Raw genomic sequence first — 9,004 nt, 5'->3', positions numbered from 1 at the left:
TTAGAGGGGGGGAGCTGGTGAGAGCATCCCTGCCACATACACAGAACACTGCATAAATTCTGCTGTGGTGTTCAGCACAAGAACCACAACGAACTCCATGTTCCCTCCCAGTACTGAGGGTGGCAAAACCAGCGGAGTTTCCAAGTGGAAAGGACACACAGCTCATGCATCCCCCAGCTTCCCGGGTCATCCCTCATGGAGCAGCAGGCTGCTGCTCATGACACGTCCCCTCATTAACTGATTTTTATGCTGTTAAATACCTCCTGGGACAGTGTGGAGACAGATCACATATACACGACTAGTAGCTCACCATGTGTGTCAAATTCTTGTTATAATCGCACAAAAATCTCATTGAAGCTACTGGGCCTGACTTGAACCTCATCCATGTTACAGTGACCACACTGATGACAACAAGAGTTATTTCTGCCACAGGCTGGGGACGGAGCAGTAGCAGAGTCTGACCTCATCCCCACGATCTTCTGAAGAAGCTGCTTTGGGTTCATGCTGCTGCAAAGGAGACCATGGGTGGAGTTGTCTGGGGACAGACAGCTCCAACCTCTGCTTAACACTGCTGCCTGACATTGGAGAACGAGTCTCACAAAACCAGTTATCTTGCAATACTTAACTACAAAGCCTCATCTCAAAGGAAGGGAAGGGAGGATGCAGCAACTATAGGAGAGGGGAGCACAGGAACGGTGTCTGTCCCAGGAGATGCACCATCACAGAGCAAACCTGCTCACTGTGTTGCAGGTTTAGTTTCCTCTGTGAATAGTTCACATGGATTTGGGCATGAGTTCACCACTATCACTGCACCATCGCTAAATCTGATAGATCAGAATTAGACCACTGACCATAATTTGATAAGGAGCAACATTTTTGATTTATGGTGCATGCAAGTTCAAAGCTAAATAAAGCTGAAAGCAAGTGGTGAAACCCGTATCATATGTTGTTGGTATTTGTGTTTTGCTTGCTTTCACTCTCCTTAAATCTTATAAAGTAATTTGCAGCTTCATAGTAATTTAAGAACTATCTCTCCAGGGTGTTTTACCATCTGACAGCAAAAAAGATCTCAAGTCGCTTTTGTTCCTTGAGCACTGCAAAATTCTGGTGAGTGCAAACATAGGCACGAAGCCCCTTCCCACTGCTATGAAACATGCTGATGGCAACATGAATGCCTAAAGGCAATGTTTCAGGTACCACAGTGACCAGTGCATGAGCAAGAAAGGATGTAGACACATCTTCCATCACTAACTGGGCATACTGCAGATTTTTCACCCCACACCTTGGTCAGAAGAGCAGGGAGAAAAACAGAAGTGATTTGTTTGATTTAGTGTAGCAAGTTTTACTTCCTTGCCTAGACGCATGGGTGCTGGCAGGACGCAGGGACAGGAAAAGGAGGCTCATTTCCAGCACCACAGTATTCTATCAGCTCTGCATTGCTGAGCTACCACACCAAGGCAGCTCAGAGCCCAGGGGTTGTGATATGATATGGGGGGGGGTGGTGGTGGTGGTGTTCCAAATCAGCATTGTCAAATTGAAAACACATTAGAGGCAATTTGAAAATCTGCGGTATTGGCAAAACAGTGGAGAGAGAAAAGCAGAGCCAAGCATGCACACTGCCTTCAGCAGGGTGCCGTGGGCTGCAAGCCTCAGTTCAGCCCTACACAGAACACCCACCTCCTATGACCCTTGGCACTAACATCAGTGCTACACTGCAAAAAGAGGGTTTTCTGGTTTTAACCCCCACAGGGTGTTCACAGCTGGTGGGTGATCACAGACGCGCTCCCGGCACAGCTGGCAGCACAGGGAAGACACTGTCCTACTCATCACCACCCTGTCCCCCCACCTCGCAGCCCTGGGGGTTGGCAGAGTGACCTGGATTCAGCCCGGGCTGATCTCAGTCCACCTTGGCATCTCCAGACCCTCAACGGCAAAGCTGAGGTGACAGAGGAGACACAAGGTATCACAGGGTATTTTTGATCGAGGACAGCATGCAGGTTTGCAGGGGGGAAAAGTAAGACAGTGTGACACACCAGACGATTAAATTTCTATGTATTAACAGCGGTCACTTCTCCAACTCGTCATGGACGGTGCTTTTTATGGAGAGTGTAAAATTAAAAAAAACACATATTGAATTACAAGGCCGCTTCAAAAGTAAAAATAGACTAGCGAGTAACTCAAACCCCAATTCAGCAAAAGCAAAATCGCACACCGAGGTACCCATATGTTTTACTGAATCCAGGCAAAGGGGTCAATAAATGTTGGTCTTGCATTGGGTTCTGCTATTCCAGGCTTTATCTTTAACTCTGAACTCAGCTGCTGCTGTATCTCATAACCTACTACTGAGCCTCAGCTTGTGCTTTTCCCACAGGTTTCCTACCAGGAGGCAATCGAACACCCGAAGTCCTCAGCTTTGCACACCTGCCCTTCCATGATTAGTGTTCACATGCTGGAAAATAAATGATAAGATCTCATCTGCATGTTTTGCATTGTTTTTTAAGGGTTGTGATCTTTAGCCTAAATTCATGTTTGTTTTTTTTTTAAAGGTCTTCGTATACATACAAGGCCAGGTTGGACCGGGCTTTAACAACCCGGTCTTGTGGAAGATGTCCCTGCCCATAGCAGGGGGTTGGAACTGCATGAGCTTTAGGTCACTTCCAACCCAAACTTGTCTATGATTCTATGATACAGTCATGCTGGACTTTGCTTTGGATCCATTACGCACAGTTACTTACTCCCTGAGAGCTACTTCTGCACCTGAAGACAAGTAGTGATTACAGCACTGAACAAACATGAGTTTTCAAGAGCTGGGAACTGCGAAAAACATCCAGAAAGACTTATGTAATCGCTACATGGTGGCTTTTACCACCCTCAAAACAGGCAAAATCCACACTGATGTCACCTCAAGTTTTATGCTGCATTCTGCGGTAGGAGGTATCTGATTTCTGATATGCACTTCCCTTTCACTTTTACCCACTGCATCACATTATTTACTTTTATATTGTGTCACATAATCAGGTATGCCAACAGAAGCAATAACAGAAAACAATGCAAGGACTACCATCTAAAGGGGCACCTACTGTGGATGACTGATTTTAGAATATGCAGCCAACCCACGATTTCTGTGACAGACAGTGTTGAGTCTTGGGAGATTTCAGCATGCTGTAGGTGTCTGGAAAACACATAATATTTTGCTTACACTCAGCTGGAACATCAAGAATATTCTGTGGCTCCCTCAAAATACAGGAGAGTGGTATTGCTGTCACACTGTTCAGCAAGATGAGGGGAGTAGTGGCAGTAAAGGCAGAGGTGCGGTACTCTAGGCTGTTGACTTGCCAACAGGTTAAGGGGAATATCCAGCAAGACACATAAAATGGGACAGGGGGAAAGGGGAACTGAGTACTTTTCCTTCGTGAGGAAAGATCTTGCACATTCACATCCATGCGTATTTTCCACAAATGCTCTGGAATACTGTACTCGGTGGTATAATGATTCCGTTTCCTGGCGTGTGACATGGGATGCATGCGTCAGACACCCTATTTTTATCTTTTTCTCTGTGTAACACAGTCCGAAGTTCTCCTAATAACTCAGTGGCTGAGTGAGGGTGACAAAGGCTGCTCTTTGCTACAGCCTTCATAATAAAGGATATGCCTTTCCTTTCAAGCAATGCTTTGCTTGGCAAGAGGTAGATCCAAGTGGAAAGAGCTGTACTTTCCCCTGCTGTGAAAGCACAAAAGGATTTAGCTTCACATAAGGATCAGGTGCACAATATTTTTGAGTAAGTTTTCCTTCCCAAATAAAGGTGAGGATATAGCAGTCACCTGATTTAGTACAAAGGAAAGATGCAGACTAAACTTCAGTATGCAGTAAGACCTCTGTGACCAGTGTTTTGGTTTTGAAATGAAAGTAGGTCATATTCTCTTGTTCTGACTGACCACTGACTACTCTGCTCTCCTCTCCTTTTTGAGCAACACTGTTAAAAATACTTGAACTGATCTCGAATAGTATTTGCATTTATATTGTCTAAAGCTGCTAAGATCAAAATCAGACTTAATTGTGGGCCTGTTTTACACTCCTCTAATTCTATCAAAAGCGATGCAGTCACTGGTAATTAACACCACCAGAACAGGACCGATCACTGTTAAGCTCTGTGTCACCTTACATCATCTTACGCAAGTGCAAGGGAAAAACTGTACTGGCCGGGTGACTTCTCACCGCACCAAGCTTACTCTGGGATTCCTACATCTCTCCGTCATCGCTTTCACAACGTTCTCTCCCATTAAGACATCCTGATTCTCACCAGTAGATTCCTGCTCATCTCAGCACAGGGTGCCAAAGCAAATCCCAGCCTTTCCCTGGGGAGATGTGCTGTGCACCATGCACTGGGGCTGAATGTTTTTGGGCGCCCAGATGCTGAGGTGCTGAACACCAGGCGTCTTCTGCTCTGGTGAGACCACACCTGCAGTCCTGCATCCAGCTCTGGAGTCCTCACTACAGTAAAAACATGGGCCTGTTGGAGAGGGTCCAGAGTAGGGTCATGATAAATCAAGAGGGCTGGAGCACCTCTCCTATGAGGGAAGGCTGAGAGAGTTGGGCTTGTTCAGCCTGGAGAACATAAGGGTCTGTGAAGACATTATGGCAGCCTTTCAGTACCCTAAAAGGGGCCTATAAGAAATATGAAGGGACACTTTTTAGCAGGATCTGTTGTGACAGGACACAGGGTAATGGTTTTAAACTAGAAGAGGGGAGATTCAGGCTGGATGTGAGGAAGATGTTTTTTACAATGAGGGTGATAAAATATTGGAACAGTTTGCCCAGGGAGGTGGTGGATGAGCCATCCCTGGAGACATTTAAGGCCAGGCTGGATGTGGTTCTGAGCAACCTGATCTAGTTGAAGATGTCCTTGCTCATTGCAGGAGGGCTGGACTAGATGACTTAGAAGGTCCCTTCCAACCCAAACTATTCTATGATTCCTCTGGTGGTCAGCAAAGCGCGAGGGAAACAGCGCTGTTTCACCCCTTGCAGCCAACATCCGACTGCCAGGTATTATCTAATTCAGTCCCACTTCAACAATAACCTGAGGTTTATCACAGATTTGAGTATACACAGCCTGCCCGGATTCCAACCACACGCCTGGTGCATAGCTATGAAATCTGGCAATCAGAATTAAACAGACTTAAAAAACAAGGAGCAGAAGCAGGTGAGGTGCTTTTAACGGTGGGGGGGGGGAGAGAGCAAAACCTCCCCAAACCTCCACTATAATTCCTAACTATTCTATGATTCTGTGATTCTATAATTACCGAATTTTGAGGAATTTTTGCAAATGATACATCCAGTAACTCAAACACTGTTTCAGCATCAGTACTTATTCTAGAGTCTGTGAGGAAAACTTCTATTATTTAAGCCACAGCATTTATTTTAAGAAACGCAGTTGAAATATTCTGGGTGCTCCCTTCCAAGTGCTTTATGCTTTTGGCATGCCAAAGCATCTGTTGAAATGCTCAGAAAGCTACCTGTCATAACAAGGAGCCCTCTGTGCCTGGAGAGGCTCCTGGAGGCCACTGAAAGAATGGTCCTGTTCTGACAGAACACAGCAGCCAGGTACCACTCGTGTCATCAGGAAAAAAGGGAGCTACACCATCTAATAGCTTTTAAATGTACTTATTGGGAGTTCCAGGAAAAAGACTGAGAAAACTCTACAGCTGTGCATTCCTCCAGACTCTGACTCTGTAAATATGTCAAATGACCATAGTGCCCGATTTCGGGCTTAGCCTGTCACAGTGCATTCAGGACAGAGCTCCCACTAATACCAAACTGAGGCACCACCAGGGACTTAATATTCATCCTCTAACTTCACCAGCAGTTCATGCCTGAGACTGTGCAGGCTAATATGGGTCGCATCCTTACCAATAATGATGTGTGAAAAAATCCATACGTAACGTCCATGTCAGTGACGCAGTGTGTGCCTGCTCTTTTTATGTTCAGTGCATAATAAAGAAAACAAGTAAATACACCCATTCAGTCCTCTAAAATTACTAAGAACAATATCTACATTTTCTCACCCAAACATGCAACTGTCTGTCCCACTTGCACTTCTAGAACTGTTTGTGGAATAGCCTGAGTCAGTCTGGAAAGAATCATTAATGAGGCCTAACACCCAGTCTGGGGAAAGGGGGCTTCTTCCCCTTTATTTCCCATTCGTGTTTTGGAATGTAATTCCAGTGCTTTCAAAATCGTCAAACAGGATAAAACCTATAAAATAGTGAACTTTTTACAGTAATTGCTGTTTGTCTCTTTAAGCCAGAGACTGAGGAGCTACACAAACAGCTTTACTTGGAACTTTCTCAAGCAATAGGCCTTTTTTCTTGTTACAGTAACTGCTCATGGTGAATGACAAAATGAAACAAATTGCCATGTTTTAAAAGTAACTAATATACAGAGTCAAAAAGTAACCTCAGTGAGTGCTCAGTGTCCTGATTTACTAAAAACAAATTGAAGATCAAACTATAAAGAAAGTGCACAAACATTTTGGGTATTGATTTCAGCTGTGAGCACCAAGCATGCATAAAAACAGGGTCATCAACTGATTTTTAACAAGAAGGATTTAGTTTTAGTTACCAGGTAGAAGCACTGGGAGACGTAAGCCATTGCATCATGGGTTTAAATGGGAAGGGGGAAAAGTTGGTCTTGTGGGCAATGACTGTCATGTGAACTAAAGGCACTGGGAGAGAGGTCAGGAGACCCGGGCATCTGTCCTCGAGTGCACTGCAAAGATCAGAGGCTGACCTTTGCCTGGGCAGCCACTGAACTTCCCTGCCTCCATGCCCCCGGGCGGAAAATGCCCAGGGTCCGCCTGCTGAAGGTTCGGGGAGCCTGCAACCTATGGCTCTGGGAAAAAAAGACACAAAAAGAAACGGAGAAATCTGGAGAAGGACTCTTCACAAGTGACAGGACAAGGGCGAATGGCTTTAAACTGACAGAGGGGAGATTTACATTAGATACAAGGACGTTCTTCCCTGTGAGGGTCCCTGGCACAGGTTGCCCAGAGAAGCTGTGGCTGCCCCGTTCCTGGCAGTGTTCAAGGCCGGGTTGGACAGGGCTTGGAGCAACCTGCTCTAGTGGAAGGGGTCATGGTGGGGGGTTGGAACTGGATGATCTTTAAGGTCCCTTCCATCCCAAACCATTCTATGAAAAGTGTGCTCCCCTCATCACAAAATTCCCTCCATGCCATTTTGGCTCTGAAATCCTCTGCTATGGGAGGCTTTAGGGAAAAACACACCTTAGGTATGCTGAGACAGGGCACTGTAAAAGCTCTCCACTCAGCCTCCTCTTCAAAAACCAAAGGCCTTAACACCAAGTGCTCATCGACTAATCACGGCTCAAACCACGCCAGACTTGCCTGCAGCACCCACCTCACTGCGGGGTCTTGCAGCATCTGTCTCTTTCCAGCTGTTATTCTCCTCCTTCAGCATCACACTCTGTAGCTGTACATGTTCCAGTCACTGCTGTACTACCCATATGCCCTTTGTGCTTTTTAGGTCTCTGACCCCTAAGGATGGAAGCTTCTACAGCCCACAGCGTACCTAGGACTGTGAAAGACACACCGTCTTGACCCGGTACCTCCTCCCTTTGCCAGCAACAGGGCAGCAATAGGGGATGCCAGTTTTTGGATGAGGTGCAAAGCTCAGCTCTAGACTACTTGTCAGTGCGGATTCAAAATGGAGGTGCTAAAGTTGGGCCACTTGGATGCTCCTGTACAATCTGTTCTCTGGTGAAAGCACAAACCAGAAAAAAAAAAGAGGAGCACCCTATCCAAAACAGCAGAGCAGACTTCAGAATTAATCAATAAATAAATGGACAGGTAAATAAATAAATACCGGAACAAACAAAACCGAGCCAACCAACAACAGCAGCAACAACAAAACACACAAAAAACCACCAAAAACAAACAAACAAAGCCCTAGAAGATAAAACACCTCTTTAGGAGCTGAGGTGCCCTTCTGGCTGTGATACATTTTGCTAAATTCTATCTGACACAGTTAACAAAAAAAAGTGTATAATTTATGCCCCATGCAACTTAACATACATGCTACTACCCCTCAGTCTTTCACTTATTTCCAATAAAAATGTAACAGGAATTCCTATGTTTTTCTGCACTACTTTCAAGATTTATTTTTCCTTTCTAGAACTAATTTTTGTTGGATTCACTCAAACTCTGTTTTAAGATCCAAATGTAGTCAGAGCTGGTCCACAAATAAAAATAAGATGGCTTGCTCCTGCAAAAGGCTAAATGTGGGCAGAGGGTGAGAGCTGGACAGGAGAAGGAGTGAATGGAAAACAGCAGGAGGGTGTTTTATGTGGCACTTTCCAGTGCTGCCACTTGGACTTTAACTCAACAGTGCAGCAAAAGAGCAGCTGTTCACATCATGATGAATAAAGATCTATATAAAACTTCCAGCTGCAAATACGCTGTGAGGAATTATTAATCTTAATGTAATAGAGATGCTGGACACTCAGTCACTGGCTCACAAGTAATTTCAGTTTCTATCCAGAGAAAAACAGCCTTCGTGGCTCTCCGCACAGCCATGAAATCTGCTTGTCTAAACAGCCACAAGACACTGCTCCGTATTTCTAGGAAGGATTTTCCTCCCCAAAAACACACGTACCTAGAAATCAACCCAAGTCACACTCCTTCTAAAACTGTTAGTCTCACAAGAGGGATGCCCATAAGAAACGGAGTTACTAACAGAATGAATTTGTAGATCCTGGGCACGTTATTCACTGGGACCTTATTTCACTGGGAAATCATTACTGCTCTCGTGCCATCTTTTACCATGAGACCAAAGGGATGTCTTTCCCCTAATCCTTGTTTCCTCATCACAGTCCTTAACCCCACTTTCAGGTGACCAGAAGCAGCCAGCCCTCTCCGCACCATGGGCCATCTCTAAGAGTGCAGCCATGGGAGCTTCCAAGACCTTCTTGCAGGACAGGGATGGTGAGAGTC

General features: G+C 45.3%; 1 protein-coding gene across 1 annotated transcript in view; it reads right to left on the bottom strand.

The window, feature by feature from the left end:
- NFATC1 (nuclear factor of activated T-cells, cytoplasmic, calcineurin-dependent 1) overlaps positions 1–9,004 on the bottom strand; it is a gene marked incomplete at both ends in the record, with an annotated part of 63,805 nt that overhangs the window by 37,383 nt on the left and 17,418 nt on the right. The window lies entirely within an intron of this gene.

The sequence above is a fragment of the Nestor notabilis genome, unplaced genomic scaffold, assembly GCF_000696875.1.
Source record: "Nestor notabilis isolate BGI_N333 unplaced genomic scaffold, ASM69687v1 scaffold6609, whole genome shotgun sequence".
NCBI lineage: Eukaryota > Metazoa > Chordata > Aves > Psittaciformes > Psittacidae > Nestor > Nestor notabilis.
The sequence above is the reverse complement of the archived record's forward strand: the minus strand, read 5'-3'. Positions and strand labels throughout refer to the sequence as shown.